Source organism: Myotis lucifugus, unplaced genomic scaffold, assembly GCF_000147115.1.
Source record: "Myotis lucifugus unplaced genomic scaffold, Myoluc2.0 scaffold_688, whole genome shotgun sequence".
NCBI lineage: Eukaryota > Metazoa > Chordata > Mammalia > Chiroptera > Vespertilionidae > Myotis > Myotis lucifugus.
The window spans coordinates 77,975-97,175 of record NW_005871736.1 but is presented as its reverse complement, the minus strand read 5'-3'; positions in this window follow the sequence as shown (position 1 = coordinate 97,175).

Genomic DNA, 19,201 nt, shown 5'->3' with positions numbered 1-19,201 from the left:
CCATTCACTCTACCCCAGGTAATAGTGAGCTTAACTCCACCATCTTACTCCATGGTTGACCATAATCTGTCTGGTGAATTCAAAGATAACTTTTAAGAGTTAGTTGTTTTTTAATGACCTAGATTAAGAATTGTTTGACACACCCTGGCCTGTATGCTCAGTGGTTAGAGCATCAACTGGCGCACCAGAGGGTTGCAGGTTTAATTCATGGTCAAGGGCACGTATCTGGGTTGCAGGTTCCATCCCTTGCCCAGGTCAGGGCAAGTGGGGAAGGCAACCAATTGATTTATGTCTCTCACATCCATGTTTTTCTCTCTCTCCCTCCTTTCCACTCTTTCTAAAAATCAATGGAAAAAATATCCTTGTGTGAGGATTAACAACAACAAAAAACTACTTGAGAATTGGCATTATTTCCTTCATGTGCTCATTATTCTTTGAATATAACTCTTCAGAATCTTTACCACATTATCTTCAAGGGAAGGAATCGCTTGTTTTCTTTACTGTGACTCCTAAACCTATCACATTTCTAGCATAGAGTATGTTCCAATAAATTTTTGGTAAAGGAATGAATGAAGGAATGGAATAAAATAGTGATAAGAAAGTTGCTTAGAAGTTACTTCTTATGAATAAATCTTCCCTTCCAAAAATATCTTAGTAAGTGTGACATTGACAAGGATGTCTTTTCCTTTTGCATTAGTCTCTTGAGTACTTATCACAGTACAAAGCACATTGTAAATACTTCTTAATTGGTTAAATATTGTCGACAAGGACAGTCTTAAGCCCCCTTCAGCCATGGCCAGTGTGGCTGAGTTGGTTGAAGTTTTGTCCTGTGCACTGGCAGGTCACAGATTTGATTACCAGTCGGGGCGCATACGAGAGGTGGCCTATTCAAATGTCTCTTTTTCATTGGTGTTTCTCTTTCTCTCTCTCTCTCTCTCTAAAAAAAAATCAATTTTAAAAAATGAAAAACAAATAAAACACACATCATTTAATTTTTCTGGTAGAAAAGCTAGAGATGCCCTCACAGAAGAAAATAGGGACAAATAAAGACCAATTTCTGCCCAAAGAATAGAAAGTTTTCCTCTTTCCTTAATATCTCTGAAAAAGTACTGATTGCCCAGTTTAGGGAAGAATATATCTGTGATAAAAAAACAACAACAAAAAACCCACAGCTGTTTTCATTTTTTAGGAAAAGCCAGGGGAAGTCTTTAGATCCTTTCATAGATTAATTTAATTTAGGCTTTTATTTTTCCATGCCTTGGAAATACATATTGCTTTCATTGATTTCAAAGTATGTATCTCTGAGTTCTACACACAATGTATATTGATATAATTTGTGTGTTTGTTCTAATTGCAGAAAAATGATGAGCAAAGCCTAAACTATAAAACTATTTCTAATCTCAATATAAGCCCCCAAAAAGTGTGAATTGGTGTTCTTTATTATTCTTCTAAAAAATCATAATTAATATACTTTTAAAAGCAACAATACTTTCTCTTAAACATCCATATATTGCCATGAAAAAGTGCTTGCAAAAAGCCCAAACTGAGGAAAATATGGTCAAGGTTTAGGTGTACATGCCAAATATAATAATTGGAACTATTTAAGTATGCTTTTAGGTAAATATAGCCTAAAAGAAATTTTGTCCTGTGCTTCTCTAAAGTCTCACTTAAGCCCTAGCCTGATTGCTCAGTGGATAGAGAGTTGGCCTGTGAACTGAAACGTCCCAGGTTCGATTCCGTTCAAGGGCACATGCCCAGGTTTCAGGCTCGATCCCCAGTATGGGGCATGCAGGAGGCAGCTGATTAATGATTCTCTCTCATCATTGATGTTTCTATCTCTCTCTCCCTCTCCCTTCCTCTCTGAAATCAATAAAATATATTTAAAATAAAAAAATAAAGTCTCACTTAACCCAGTCTAAGCTTACAAGCATAAAATTAGCATATTACTATTGTCAATTAGAGTGGTGAGGATATGGACAGCAGCACATTATGAGATGTCATTATAAAAAATGGGTTTCCTCCTGCAGGAAATATTGAGAATTCTCTCTCTCCTATATTTAAAAGGGAAATAACATGATCAGTTTTGTTGTTTTGATTTTTTTAAAATATATTTTATTGATTTTTTACAGAGAGGAAGGGAGAGGGATAGAGAGTTAGAAACATCGATGAAAGAGAACATCGATTCAGCTGCCTCCTGCACACTCCCCACTGGGGATGTGCCCGCAACTGAGGTACATGCCCTTGACCTTGACCGGAATCGAACCTGGGACCCTTCAGTCTGCAGGCCGACACTCTATCCACTGAGACAAACTGGTTAGGGCTAAGAACCACAAGCACATTATTTGCCACGCTTTCTCTCCTGCCGATGAAGACTGGACAAATCACTGCAGCTGAAATTACCTGGAACTGATGTGAGATCACAAGCACCCACTCAGTGGTGGTAATAATAATCACAGCTACCATTTATTGACTGTTAATTATGTGCCAAGTATTTTATATCAATTACTTCAAAATCTACACTGTAGCTCTAGGAGTTAAGTATTATTATTCCCTCTCGATACAGTGGATTAAACAGAGGCCAGGAAAGTTCAAGTTGTCTAAGGACACAGATTTGGCAGGGAAGGTGCAGACCCAGGAATAAATCTCAGGTTGTAGCCCAGCTCTCATCCACTGGGTTAGATTTACTCCAGGCAGAAATTTTGAATGCCTTAGGCTTCTATCAACCTTATCATCAGGAAAGTTCCTTTCCTTATAAGTTTCCATTTCCTATGTAAGTCTATTTCTTCCAATTCTGCTCTCCGAGGGGAACAGCTGGCCAGTGCCCTCCTTCTAATAACATTAACTAAGTGACTGGTTGAGTAATTTTTCTTATGAAATATTTTAACCCCCTAGAGAACCAAGTATTTACTCCCAAAAGAAAACAATCTACACTGAACAAATGCAAGAGCCTTTCTTTAGCATCAAGCTTTGCCTGTATTTTCTACGCGGATGGGATGGAAAGGAGACAGCATAAAAGAGCCATAAGTAAAGATATTTTAATTTTTTCCCCTAGTTATGATCTACAAGTTGCTGACTACAGACAGAAAAGTTCACAGAAACTCAAAACATATTTTAAAAATACCCACGCAAACATTTTCAGTGTTTACATCCCAGACCAAATTGTCAAAAATTGCTTAAAATATTATGAAAAAATTTCACAATGATCACTGTTTTAGGATAAAGCCCTTCTCCTTAAATTTATTATTCAATAATCACATGGCAATTATTCTCTTTTCATGAAATTTTTGCTGGCTCTTTATGAGAGCACTCTCATCAGACTCACTTAATGCCTCACTATGATTTTACTCATTAATATCTGCCTCTCCTTTGAAAAATAATCCACGTTTAATGGCCACCTCATGTAATATGCAACAATGCAGGACTCTCTCACACATTCCTAGGAGGGCAACATTGAAATGTGTCAACAGACTTATCTTTGCATCAAAATCTCATTCATTCAATTGCCAATCTGGAGGATTTTAGAGCCTTATTATAATTTTTTTTTCACATAATGACTCCAGGGATTAGAATTTCAAATCATTCTGCTATTTCTCAAGGGATTACCAACATCATGGGAAAGATAAAGGTCATTATAAATTAAAATAAAATAAAATTTTAAAATATATTTAAACCACTAAACACTTAGAGCAGAGGAGTTCTTTAGTTCTCTCAGTGTATTTAAACATGACTGTAGCTTCTAACATTTACCAAGTCTAATAATTAATTCAAAAGGTAAGGCATTTTTCTTAAGTATAAATATATTGCTGAGTCCTATCAAAACCAGAAGGACTGGACTGCATAATACATATTAAATGATTTCTAAAATAAAAATAATATAAAATTAATACTTTTGTAAGGAGATACAGAAAAACCTAATCTCTTTGGAGAATGATTGAATGAATGAATAAATGAAGGAATGCTGAAGTAATTGGGTGTTTGGTTATTATCTCAGTCTGTACTTCCCTCCCTCAACTTCTTCCTGAAATTTTCAGAATATGATAAGCCCAAAAGTTTACAAAGAAAAAAACTTAAAAAAAAACAATGCTCTTTTCTTACTTTATTTTTTTTCAGGTCACTGTGTTAATCTGTTACGCATCTATTTGACCAAAGTATTGCACTTCTACTATATACCAAATTCTGTGCAAGACACGAAGAATCACAGGTGAATAAGAATAGTGTTGACCTCCATAAGTTGACATTCTAATAGGGAGACAAATGGATAAACTGATCATATCTATGCAGTGCGAAAAGTATAATGATTAAGGTATTTATTCAATGCAATGAAAGCACAGAAAAAAAGGTAACTAATCACTTGGCAGAGCACCCATTAGATCACATTTTAAGCCTGTGCACTCCTGTCATTTGCCACTTAAATTCCACTCATGCATGCTAAACCTAAACAACTGAATTACCAAATTCCTTCATTAATACTGCCAGCCAGATGTGAAAAGTATAATAATGGCTAACTTTTATTGATTGCTTACTACATGCCAGTCATTGTTGTGAGTTTTTATGTGTCTTAGTTCAGTTAATCCTCCAGATTCCCTATGTTAGATACTATTATTAACTCATTTCACAGATGAAGAAGCTAAGGCATTTGAGGCAGAGTTACTCTCTCAAGGTCACAGAGCTGGAAAGTAGAACTAAAACTCAGATGATATGACTGCAGATACCCAGTTCTCAAACACTCCACTCCACTGCTTTTCCAATTTAAATTGTTTAATTGATTTTAGAGAGAGCGATTGGAAGGAAGAAAGAGAGTTAGAAACATCAATATGTTGTTCTATTATTATGCATTCTGGTTGATTCTTATATGTGCCCTGACCTGTGATCAAACCTGTGGCCTTACTGTATTGGGACATTCTAACCAACGGAGCTGCCCGGCAAGGGCTTCCACTGTTTTCTAATGACAGAAAGTACAACAAAGTAAGAAAAATCTGGTTTGAATCTAAACTGCAGCAATAATTAGTTCTGTGATTTAAGCAAGACTCCAAATTTCTGAACTTTTAACTTCAGTATAGAACACAAACAATTATGTTTTTCTCCTGTGGCAATTTTCAATGGAATCCTAAAATTCTTTGACAGTTCTTCCGTTGAGAGGTGAGGTCTATGTGTTCCCCTGCAACTGACCAACAGAATTCAATAGAGGCAACACTGTGCCAGTTCCCAGGCCTCGTCCTTAAGAAACTGTCAGCATCTATTTTTTGTCTCTTTGGATGTTCTCTCTTAGAGCTCAGCCCCCATGTGTGAGGAAGCCAAGGAAAGGCTATGTGTAGATGTTCAGGCCAACAGCCCAGGTAGGACTCCAGCCAATGACAACCTCAAACATATAAATGAGAACACATTTTAGTTGACTCTGGACACAGCCGCTGTATGACCACAATTGTATGAGAGACCTTGAACGAGAATCACCTACACCCAGTTCACTCTCGGAATCACCAGAGATCACTAAAAATAATTAGGTTGTTTTAAACCACTAAGTTTTAGGGTGATTTGGTATGCAGCAATAGATAATAAGAACCACTCTTTACTTTGTCAGTATTATTGGGACCAGTGTGAAAGTTTTTGATATGTTATAAAGTATGATACAAGTGTAAAGAACTATTAAGTATGTGTGTTATACTAAGTATGTATAAGCAGATGACACCATATAGAATCACAGAAATCTCAGTGTTCAATACCAAGGGTCAGTTAATAAATCCATTTAAATCCAGTGGGTATTCCTTGAGTGTCTATGCATACCAAGCAGCAAATCAGGTCCCATAAAGATACAGAAACAACAAGGGTAGAAATATTCCATGCATTCTAAGAGTATATTAAAAGCATCTTAAACCTGAGCAACAAATGAAAGAAAGTATTTTATGTAGCATCCAAATTTCTCAGAAACATTATTTCCTAAAGTATTGTTCATTTCCTGATAGAAAGTTCGTGCTGACATCAGGAAAATCTGGGTTTCAATCTTTCCTTTAATACTTTTTTGAGTGCATACAAAATATCTCTGGGTGAAAGGTTTGTACTTGTAAAATGATAGTAATAATATCTACCTTGCAGGAGTCTTGAGAGGATTAAATAACACAATGTATTCTAAGATCCTCATGCGTAGAATTAGATCAATAATGGACAGCTCCCATTATAATTTACACTTCTAGGCTTGCTCTCCATTGCAAATTTGCAGGAAAAAAAAAAGGAAAAGAAAAAGAAAACATCTGTGATATCTGTCATTGTAGTTCAGAAATAAGGCTACCAATTTTTTCTGTGTTCAAATCTTAGGAATAATAAGTTGCATTTGTTCATGAATTACTTCTAACTCTTCTCTATTGAATCACAGATGAATCAGCAAGTCCTGTTGATTTTACCTTTTTAAAGTACCCAGTACCTTTCATGAACTCTACTAGTATCAATCATCTCTTACATGAATCATTTGAATAGCCTCCTATTTCCTAGGGCTTACATTTTTAAAAGTGCCACAAACTGGGTGGTTTAAACAACAAAAATGTATTCTCTTGTGTTATGAGGCTAAAACTCCAAAATAAAAGTGTCACCCTCCTCCATCTGAAGGCTCTGGGAGAAGACCTAGATTCTTACCAGTTCCTTGCTTCTGGGGGTTACTGGCAATCCTTTGGCATTTCTTGAATTGCAGCAACATAACATTGTCAGTATCTTTGCATGGCCTTCTCTCCATGTGTGTCCAAATTTACCTCTTCTTATAAGAACACTAGAGGCCTGGTGCACGAAATTCATGCATGGGTAGGATCCCTAGGCCTGGCAAGTGATCAGGGCTGATGTATGGTGTGACCAGTGGGGTGATCGGGGGGCCCCCGCTGGCACCCACCTTGGCCTGCCCAGCACAATCCGCTCGCCGGCCCTGACCCCCACCACTACCACTCGTTGCCTCCTTGGCTAGCCTGGGGCCTATGGGCTGGGGGCAGCTCCTGTTTTGAGCATCTGCCCCCTGGTGGTCAGTGCGCATTATAGCAACCGGTCATTCCACCATTCAGTCAATTTACATATTAGGCTTTTATTATATAGGATCAGTCACTGGAACAGAGATTGATCTAATCCAGTATAACCTCATCTGAACTTGATTACATCTGCAAAGACTCTATTTTCAAATTAGGTCATATTCAGAGGTATCAGGTAGTTAGGACTTCAGCAAAACTACCTTGGGGGGAAACACAATTCAACTCATAACATTTCCCACCTGTTCTTCTGTTTACCCTTGACTCTTTTAGACTATGCCCCTCATCACAGCCAGAATGTTTCACTTATAAGATCAAACCCTCCACTGATGCTCCATTTCTTTAGGAAAAAAAATCAAAGTCCTGAAAAAGGACAAAAAATTTAATCTTGATCTCCCCACATCTCCCTGAGATACATCTACCCAGGGCCATTTCTCAGAACACCTCTCCTCAGGCTCATGCCATTCTAGCTGCATCAGGCCCCCTCTCTGTTCTGCTGCTCCTTTGCACTCAGTGTTCCTGTTTATGGAATCTCTCTCCCCTCAACTCCCATACCCTCATGATTTGCTACCTTTTTCCTTCAGATTTCTTTTGAAATATCACTTTAGCAGAGAAACCTTTCCTGATAAGTCCACAGAAATATTACTCCTTTAATCTACATTACTTAGCATCACATTCCTGGTTTTTATTTCTTCACAGGTAGCACATGTCTCTAAAGGCCATATTATATATTTATTTGTTTAATATCTGACTCCACTCCCCTCACACACCTCACTATAACTGAAGCTCCAAGAAGGAAGTAAAATTTGTTTACTCTTTGTCTCCTCTGATTAGAACACTGTCCAACAAATTATATAATATCCAATAGTAAGAATTGTCCATAGAAATTCAAGTTGTGTTTGGTGGATATTCGGTTAATTGTTGTCCTGTTAATATTGACCAATTGGACAGTTTTCCCAAGAAAATTTATATTAGCATTCCTGATGGCCTTATATGTGTGTAGTTCTTTGAGTTTCTTTGAACAGCTTGGAACATCTTACTGGATTCCTCACTAATTATCTTTTAGCAACATACCCATTGATAAAGTTTGTGGAACAGGATGGATGTGAATTGAGTTTCAAAGAGAGTATAGAAATGTCCTGGAAGAGAAGGGAGGGCATCATGTGGGGATTTACAAGGCAAAGAAGGCAATAGTGATTTATGTATATTATTCCTTGTTAACTCACAATTTTCAAAAAGGTAAAAGCATGACTTTCATAAAACATAAAATGAACGCAAATCAACAATTTTATTTAGCTCATTAATTAATGAGGGTGCTAGTAAGATGGGGAAAAAAACCACAGCAGAGTTAATCTTCTTTAGTTCAATTTTTCTTCAAACTGCCATGACAGGAATTTTCTTTCATTGCTATGGCTTAAAAACATAATTGATGCCTTGTCATCAGTCCTCTAGATGTTAATCTTTATCTCTATAAAGATGCAAAATACACCAACCAAGAATAATCAAAAGCACACACCCCATCAGATAAGATAATTGCTGAAGAGTACCCTAGATAACATCCAGCAGTCCATTAAAAAGACATCCAGTAATCTTCTTCAAAAATACTTTAGAATTTTCCTAAAAATGCCAAGCAGGTTACATAAGGTGCACATATTTCTGAGAGTGATGAAGAATTGCTTGGTTAGATGAAGGGAAAGCCCAGTTGGTGAAAGATGTTCTCACAAGGCAAGTTAGGATTTTATATAGCAAGCTATGGGAAATCACTAATTCTCAAGTAGAGGAGTGACTTGATGAAAACAATCTTTGGAAAGAGTCATTTTAGCAGAGGTGTGTGGATAGAAACGTAGAGTTGGAGAAAAGGCAGGAAGAAGACAGGAAGCAAGAAATACACTTAGAAAAGTTCCATAGGGATTCAATCGGGTTTAGGCTTGGGTGATGCAAAAATCCAGTAACGGTTGGATAGGGAGCTTTGGGATGGCGGAAGTAACCAACTGAACTGACACGATAGAGTCAGCTTCTTGGAACTTTTCAGAGGATGCCTGACTGTGGGAGTCTTTATATTCCAAAATGTGTACTTGTTTATATAAAATTTGCAAGTGTATCTATCCACTTTTGTAAAAATATTTGTGATATCCTTTTCATGATGAATGTTATTTGGATAACAACTCTAGTGTAATTTATTAATATCATTGCACTAACATTTATTTAATGCAGTATTTAAGTGCAGTATTGAATGCTAACTAAAGCTCCCTAAAATATTTAAAATAAGCCTAGAGAAGAAATTCATCCCCTTCCCATACACTTAATTTCCCTCAGCTTTGAGATGTAATTGACATATAACAATGCTTAAGTTTAAGGTGCACAATATGTTGATTGATACAAGTATGTATTGTAAAATAATTACCACAATAAGGTTAGTTATTTAATTTTTTTTTAAAAAGTCAGTAGTTCAATTCTATTTTGCATATGAGTGTTAATGGATTTTGCCTGGTTTGTGAAAGATAAGAAAAAGCATTTTGTTTGTTCAATATTATAAAGCAAAACAAATCATTCAGGTCACTTCAATCTCTAACAACGCTTGTTTGAAATGGCTAGGTTATATACCGATTTCAGGAAAACCCAATACCACAGAGCGTCTTCATATAATTACAGCTAAACAGTTGATGTTCAATCCATGCCTCCAATCTTTGATTTGACTATGCTTTCTTCATTTACTTGGCTTTTGTAGAAATTAAATGGTGGTATTTTAAGAAAATGACCCTTTTTGTAGCTTGACAGATTCTAAGTAAACATATGCACTCTAAAATAAAAGCACATCCAAAGTTAACCTTTGAAAATTCAAACTGTACTGAGGACATCAGAAATGATTCACCAGTGACAGACATACAGGTTATTTTTATGATCTGAGCCATGAGTCGTTCATTTGTTCTTGATTCAAGTGACTACTTTTCACTATATTGAGCCCTGGGTTTCAAAAATGAACCTTCTGCTGATAAGGAGATTTACAGAGAACAAAAAAGCCTGAGTCAACTATTTATCTGGGACCGAATTCGTGAACTAAGCTTAGTTCAAGCAAGAGGTTTCCTAAGCAGTTCATTTATTTTAATAAGGTACAAGCATTTTGGAGTTATACTGTAGCTTTTGTTCACAGTGCACTGACAGAAGCAGAGGGAGAGGCCTGGAGGTAACATTTCATGCATTCTTAGAGATGAGAATTGAGCACCTGCTAGAAGCAAAGTTCTATGCCAGATGCTCCGGAGATACACAGGCCTAGCCTGCAAGGAGCTTCTACTATTACAGAGGGAATAAAACAAGTGCACAGATCATTATGTCATGACAAATTATAATATAAGAGAGAATACTATAAATACTATGGGAAGGGTATAAACGCAAAATTTTAAAATAAATTCCAGACAGAGAAAGTGCATTGGTTTTCTAGGGGATCGAGAAAGACCTCATGGCATTTGAATAAAACAGTGTTTCTCAAACTTCTGCATGCATAAAAGATGCCTTGGGATCTCATTAAAGTTTATATTTCTGGACCATCCCTGGAGATTGTGATTTATAGTATCTCACCAGCACTCCAGGTGATGGAGAGAGAAATGGCCCAAGCACTGTTTTATAAACACATGGTTAGAGCCTTAAAAGATAAATAGCATTGAGAAAGCAGTGATAAAAGGAGAGAGGATTCAGATGAATAAATAAGTCAATAAGAAGGTTTGATGTATTATCTGATCTCTGGGGGGGAGGGGCTTTGGAATCCCTTCTCCCACCCCAATTAGCCTATTAAAATAACAGGGGTTTCTGATGAGTTGTTCTAGAATATAGAGTCTTGGAGTGTAGCAATAAAATAGATTTAACATCACCACCCCAATCATATCCCTAGATTGCCCCTTAGTAGATGAAGGGTATATAAAGTATCAATAAGAAGTACTCATATTGGCACATAAGCTCATTTAAACAGCTACAGCCATAGCCAGGTGGTTCAGTTGGTTAGATTGTCATCCTGTATTCCAAAAGGTGTTAGGTTCGATTCCCGGTCAGGGTACATACCCAGCTTGCAGGTTCCATTCCCAGACTGGGCACCTAGGGATGGGGGTGAGAGAGTGACCAGAAATCAATGTTTCTCCTCACGTCGATGTTTCTCTCTCTCTCCCTTCCTCTCTAAAATCAGTGAGAACATATCCTCTGGTGAGGATTAAAAGAAAGAAAAAAAGAAAAAATACAACTCCAGAACTCCTGAAAACAAGACATCACAGGAAACTCACAAGGGGAGGAGGGATGGGGGTGGGGGGATAGTCAGCAAAATGATGAACTGTTTGTTTCTGAAACAACATGCAGATGCTGGTTGTTTGTGGGCTGTTCTGGGGAATTGCCCTATTTTCTGGTGCCAGGCTGGCTCAACGTATCCCTACAATCAATGGGCAGTACGGATAAGCATGTGCCAATGATTTTTATGGTGGGAAGGGCGTGGAAAGGCCACTGTCTTTCTCCTGTGTCCACCTGGAGGTGATTGGGAATTTCCTATGCCTGTATCTTTGGTCATAAGCGCAGATTTCCATACTCTTACTCTCAGTCACATCCCTACTTTACATATTATCTGCCCCCATACAACGTTTTACTGCAGAAACTGTTAGTTCCAAAACTGGGAGGGGTCGGGGGGGCTGCCCCTGTGATATCTGAAACTGACCTTCCTACATGGAGGGTAGGGAGAGAGGGAAGAAAGGCAGACTACTGCAGAATAAGCAAGGGAACTTACAAAGTTTGTCTTGTGCAACCAGTAGACAAGTAGATCCCTGCCCACCAGAATCTTAAAAGTTTATAGAGAGACCTTGCCTGGGTTTCATCCTGCATTCTGTCTAGATGGTCCCCAAACCACCTTATTCTCTCCAGGTTGCATCCTTGGAACAGCTTCTACTGTGAGTTGGTGGGCAGGGTGTACATTCCAAAGACGAGAGAGAATGAGGAGCCCTCAATTGCCTGGTCCAGCTTGTAGGTCAACGCAATCATGTCCTCTCCATGACCTCCTCCTACAGAATAGGGACCTAGCACTCCTTATCTGTGTTGGCATATGACTAAAGAAGCAGAGGTATGGGCTAGGACTCAAGGAAAACACTGTGATTGGTAAGTAGTACATATGTAGCCTTCCGCAGATGAGAATTTTCAATCACCCAAAATGTTTGCAAAAGAATCAAGTAAGGGCACTATGGCAAAAACATATATAGCAATAAATGAGAAGGGAGGAATAAATAGTATGTCAAAGCCAAATTTTGAAAAAAACTTCAATATTAGGGCAAAGGACTGTTTTCAACAGACCAAAGGGAATCATTACACATAATTGAAATTGGCTGTAGGAAGTTTGAACTGTATGCAAAGCTTGGAAAAATTGGCTAAAGGCAAGACAAATGTAGGTAATGCTAAACAGATTCACAGAGGTAGGATTATTCTTATATAGTCAACACCTTCCTAAAAAAAAAATCTCAAGTTGAGCTATAGAAGAAATGCATTTAGAGCATTTATTCCAATTTGTTTCTTAAAGAGCTTTTATGTAACGTCCAAAGCAAAGGCCTTATTAGTGGGCACTCTGAAAGAAAAATATAATTTTAATCAATTTGATTAAATTATATAAATAATTTAAAAAATCATGAAATGGAATTTTGAAAGATTATACATACATTTGTTTATTTTCCTGCTATATACTTTATTGCCCACATTTGTTTTATATCTTTGTTTCTTCCCATGATAATTATTACTTATGAAAAATAGTTCTTAAAAGAGAAATAGTTTATGTCATCAGACAGATCAGACAGAGTTAACTTAAAGCCAGTCAGAGGTTTCTGTAACTTGGGCACATTAAAAGGATGGGAAGGAGAAACCCTGAAGATCCATTATTGTCATTTGTCCAAATGCAAAATTTTCTTCCAGGCAAAAACCTATTCTTTATATTACTTTAATGTCAACACAGCTTATAATAGAGGTTTGAGCACAAAATAGCTAAACGAGGTCCTGGTTCAATTCCAGGTCAGGGCACATGGGGAAGAAAGGGCAGGGAAGCTACAGATCGATGCTTCTCTCTCTCTCTCTCTCTCTCTCTCTCTCTCTCTCTCTCTCTCTCTCCCTCTCTTTCTCTCTCTCTCTCTCTCCCCCTTTCCCTCCCCCCCCTCTCTCTCAAAAAACAAAACAAAACCAAAAACAAACAAAAACAAAACAAAACACCTATATACCCTCAGGGTGAGGATTTTAAAAAATTACCATTTACAAATAGTGATTGTAGCTTATAGCTTTAATATTAAGTAAGATTATGAAGCATAGTAGTGGCATGAGAGCCAGCATATCATATAATTCCATGTCATATCCATTTCATATTAAAATATCAAGGTACCAGAGACTATCGCAATTTCCCCAGTCCAATCTGTGGCCTTTCAAGGAATCTTAAAACTATAAATGGGATAATTTTCTTGGATTTATGTTTTGTGGTAATAAGGTAATAATGTGAATGTATTTTTATTAAGATAATTTGAAAAGGCAGTATGCATGTAATGTCAAGTGTATGTAAAGTTCAGAGACTATTACCAGGTAAATCAGAAGTGTGCTTTGCTATCACAGACTCTCCATTAGCAGTAGACAAAAATCTCTTTAAAGAAACAATGTAGATACTTATTTTTTAAAAATTATAGTTCTTGGTTAGTTCAGTTCTTCGACTAAAATCTCTCCTTTCCCCCTTGTGCATTTTACAAACTTTTGGCAGCTTTATTGTTGAAAAGCCAAGGTACATTCATAATTGCACCACAGTAACATGCATTTATCATTGGCAAAGGTTTCATACTATAAATGAATTATTGTTATGGATATGCCATGAAATAGCGTCTTATTATCCTCCTCTTCTACTTTTTCCACCAAGCAGGTCAAAGTCGATAACAAGTGTTACTCTAAAGTGATATTTTTGAACAAATTAAAGGAATAAAGTGAGTTTTAAAGCTTTAGCTTTGCAATACTTTAAAATGATCAACACTTTTTATTCTAGCTATGCCTCTAAATCCCCCAGACACTCCTCGCCTTGTGATGTTTTTGCAAACACTGGAAAGCCATTGATTTCTATACTGGCTCCTAGGTTGTTCTCAATCAAGTAAATGCAATTGAGAATTTATTATATCTGAAGGTGCTGTCAAGAAATGGAAAAATTATAATATCTCCAATTTATTTTATTCAGGTGTGTTTGAAAACATTGAGAGAGAACAAGATCAATCCAACTCCTCTTTACAGAGTTTGAGCTAGATATTAGAGTAAAAATATTTCTTGGCTATATGATATCTTGGTAGCTGCCATTTTATTTCAACGTTTCTGCTGTACATAAAGTGGAGTTGTTAGAAACATGGAAGTTTAGGGTTCTGTTACCATCTTATTTTTTTACTTTTTTAAAAATTGTTTTATTGCTTAAAGTATTACAAAGAGTATTACATATGTCTCCTTTTTTTTTCCCGCCCTTGACAATCCCCTGGCCTCCCCTACCCGCCAGTGTCTTATGTCCATTGGTTATGCTTATATGCATGCATACAAGTCCTTCAATTGATCTCTTACCCCGCCTCCCACCCCCCAACCCTCCCCAGCCTTCCCGCTATAGTTTGACAGTCTGTTCGAGGTTGCTCTGCCTCTGTATCTATTTTTGTTCATAAGTTTATAATGGTCTTTATTATCCATAAATGAGTGAGATGATGTGGTATTTTTCCTTCATTGACTGGCTTGTTTCACTTAGCATAATGCTCTCCAGTTCCGTCGATGCTGTTGCAAATGGTAAGAATTCCTTCTTTTTTACAGCAGCAAAGTATTCCATTGTGTAGATGCACCACAGTTTTCTAATCCATTTATCTACTGATGGGCACTTAGGCTGTTTCCAGATCTTAGCTATGGTGAATTGTGCTGCTATGAACATAGGGGTGCATATATCCTTTCTGATTGGTGTTTCTGTTTTCTTGGGATATATTCCTAGAAGTGGGATCACGGGGTCAAATGGGAGTTCCATTTTTAGTTTTTTGAGGAAACTCCATACTGTCTTCCATAGTGGAAGACTGCATTCCCACCAGCAGTGCATGAGTGTTCCTTTTTCTCCACATCCTCTTCAGCACTTGTCATTTGTTGATTTGTTGATGATAGCCATTCTGACAGGTGTGAGATGGTACCTCATTGTTGTTTTGATTTGCATTTCTCGGATGATTAGTGACTTTGAGCATGTTTTCATATGTCTCTTGGCTTTCTGAATGTCCTCTTTTGAAAAGTGTCTATTTAGGTCCTTTGCCCATATTTTTATTGGATTGTTTATCTTCCTTTTGTTAAGTAGTATGAGTTCCCTATAAATGTTGGAGATTAAACCCTTATCGGTGATAACATTGGCAAATATGTTCTCCCATGCAGTGGGCTTTCTTGTTGTTTTGTTGATGGTTTCTTTTGCTGTGCAGAAGCTTTTTATTTTGATGTAGTCCCATTTGTTTATTTTCTCTTTAGTTTCCAATGTCCTAGGAGCTGTATCAGTGAAGAAATTGATTCGGCATATGTCTGAGATTTTGTTGCCTTTGGATTCTTCTAGTATTTTTATGTTTTCCCGTTGAACATTTAAGTCTTTTATCCATTTTGAGTTTATTTTTGTGTATGGTGTAAGTTGGTGGTCTAGTTTCATTTTGTTGCATGTATCTGTCCAATTTTCCCAACACCATTTATTGGAGAAACTCTCTTGACTCTATTGTATGTTCTTGCCTCCTTTGTCAAATATTAATTGAGCATATTGGTTTGGGTCGATTTCTGGGCTCTCTATTTTATTCCATTGATCTATATGTCTGTTCTTGTGCCAGTACCAGGCAGTTTTGAGAACAGTGGCTTTGTAATACAGCTTGATATCTGGTATTTATATCCCTCCTACTTTGTTCTTCTTTCTCAGGATTGCTGCAGCTATTCGGGGTCTTTTTTTATTCCAGATGAATTTTTGGAGAGTTCGTTCTAGGTCTGTGAAATATGCCGTTGGTATTTTAATGGGAAGTGCGTTGTATTTATAGATAGCTTTGGGTAGTATGGACATTTTAATTATGTTGATTCTACCAATCCAAGAACATGGTATGTTCTTCCATCTGTTTATGTCTTCCTCTATCTCTTTTTTCAACGTCCTGTAGTTTTCTGAGTAGAGGTCTTTTACCTCTTTAGTTAAGTTTATTCCTAGGTATCTTAATTTTTTTTGGTGCAATGGTAAATGGGATTGTTTTTTTAGTCTCTCTTTCTGTAAGTTCACTATTAGTGTATAGAAATGCCATAGATTTTTTGGCATTAATTTTGTATCCTGCTACATTTCCAAATTCATTTATTAAGTCTAATAGTTTTTTGATGGAATCTTTAGGGTTTTGTATGTATAATATCATGTCATCTGCAAATAAGGACAGTTTTACTTCTTCTTTTCGAATTTGAATGCCTTTTATTTCATCTTCTTGTCTAATTGCAATGGCTAATACTTCCAGGACTATGTTGAACAGGAGTGGTGAGAGTTGGCATCCCTGTCTTGTTACTGTTCTTAGGGGAAATGGTGTTAGTTTTTGTCCATTGAGTATGATGTTGGCTGTGGGTTCGTCATATATGGCTTTTATTATGTTAAGGTATGATCCTTCTATTCCCACCTTGCTGAGAGTTTTTATAAAAAATGGGTGTTGGATTTTGTCAAATGCTTTTTCTGCATGAATTGATATGACTATGTTGTTTTTTTTTTCTTTCAATTTGTTTATGTGATGTATCATGTTTATTGATTTGCGGATATTGTAACATCCTTGCATCCCTGGGATAAATCCTACTTGGTCATGGTGTATGATCTTTCTGATGTACTGCTGGATCCGATTTTCTAAGATTTTGTTGAGGATTTTGGCATCTATGTTCATGAGGGATATTGGCCTAAAATTCTCTTTCATTGCGTTGTCTTTACCTGGTTTTGGTATTAGGGTGATGTTGGCTTCATAGAATGAGCTTGGAAGTGTTCCTTCCTCTTGAATTTTTTGTAGTAGTCTGAGGAGGATAGGTTTTAGTTCTTCCTTGAATGTTTGGTAAAACTCCCCTGTGAAGCTGTCTGGTCCTGGGCTTTTGTTTGCTGGAAGCTTTTTGATGACTGCTTCAATTTCTTCCATAGTTATTGGCCTATTGAGGTTTTTAGATTCTTTCTGATTGAGTTTTGGAATGTTGTATTTTTCTAGGAATATGTCCATTTCCTCCAGGTTGTCTAGTTTGTTGGAGTAGAGTTTTCCATAGTATTTTTTAACAATCATTTGTATTTCTGTGGGGTCTGTTGTGATTTCACCTCTATCATTTCTGATTTTGTTTATTTGGGTCCTCTCTCTTTGCTTCTTGGTGAGCCTGGCTAGAAGTTCATCAATCTTGTTTATCCTTTCAAAGACCCAGCTCTTGGTTTCATTGATTTTATGTATTGTTTTTTTTGGTCTGTATGTCATTTATTTCTGCTCTAATCTTTATTATCTCCTTCCTTCTGCTCACTCTGGGTTTTTCTTGTTGCTCTCTTTCTAATTCTTTGAGATGTAGAATTAGATGATTTACTACCATTTTTTCTTGTTTTTTGAGGTAGGCCTGTAGAGCTATAAACTTCCCTCTCAGGACTGCTTTCATTGTGTCCCATAGGTTTTGCATTGTTGTGTTTTCATTCTCATTAATTTCCAGGATGTTTTAATTTCTTCTTTGATCTCATTGGTAACCCAATCAATATTTAATAACATGTTATACATGTTATTCAGCTCCCAAGTGTTTGAGTATTTTGGTTTGTTTTTATTGTAGTTTATTTCTAATATTATGCCATTGTGGTCTGAGAAGGTGCTTGGTATGATTTCAATCTTCTGGAATTTGGGGAGACTTTTTTTGTGACCCAATATGTGGTCTATTTTTGAAAATGTCCCATGAGCACTTGACAGGAACATATATTCCGTGGCTTTGGGGTTAAATGTTCTGAAGATGTCAATTAAGTCCATCTGATCTAGTGAGTCATTTAGGATTGCTGTTTCTTTGCCGATTTTATATCTAGAGGATTTATCCAGTGATGTCAGTGGTGTATTAAAGTCCCCTACTATGATTGTACTGTTGTCAATCTCTCCCTTGATATCTTCCAGGAGTTGTTTTTTTTTTTATGTATTTGGGTGCTCCTGCATTGGGTGCATATATGTTTATCAGGGTTATGTCCTCTTGTTGTATTGATCCCTTTAGTATTATGAAGTGGCCTTCCTTATCTCTTGTTATGGCCTTCACTTTGAGGTCTATTTTGTCCAATGTAAGTATTGCTACCCCAGCTTTTTTTCATTTCCATTTGCCTGAAAGGTATTTTTCCATCCCTTCAATTTCAGTCTGTGTGAGTCCCTTCTTCTGAGGTGGGTCTCTTGTAGACAGCAAATATATGGGTCATGTTTTTTTTAATCTATTCAGCCACTCGATGTCTTTTGATTGGAGCATTTAGTCCATTTACGTTTAAAGTTATTACTGAAAGGTACTTGTTTGTAGCCATTTCTAATTTTTGTGCCTGTTTTCTTTCTTAGCTTTTTATTTCTTCTTTTTACACCAGCCCCTTTAGCATTTCTTGCATTGCTGGCTTGGTGGTGATAAACTCCCTTAGCCTTTTTTGTCTGTGAAGCTTCTTATTTCCCTTTCAATTTTGAATGATAGCCTTGCTGGATAGAGTATTCTTGGATTCAGTCCTTTGCTTTGCATCACTTTGTAAATTTCCATCCATTCTTTTCTGGCCTGATGTGTTTCTGTTGAGAAGTCATTTGATAATCTAATGGAAGATCCCTTGTATGTAACTTTCCATCTCTCTCTTGCAGCCTTTAAGATTCTCTCTTTGTCCTGAACATTTGCCATGGTAATTATGATGTGTCTTGGTGTGGGTCTTTTCAGGTTCACCTTGTTTGGGACTCTCTGTGCTTGTGTGACTTTTTTCTTCCCCACCTCAGGGAAGTTTTCTGATATTATTTCTTCCAATAGGTTTTCTAACCCTTGTTCCTCTTTCTGTTGTTCTGGCACCCCTATTATTTGTATGTTGTTTTGTTTCATGTTGTCCCATAGCTCCCTTAGGCTCTCCTCCTGTCTTTTAATTTTTTTTCTCCAATTGCAGTTCAGTTTGCATGTGTTTTGCTTCCCTGTCTTCTAATTCGCTAATTCGGTCCTCCACTTCTCCTAGTCTA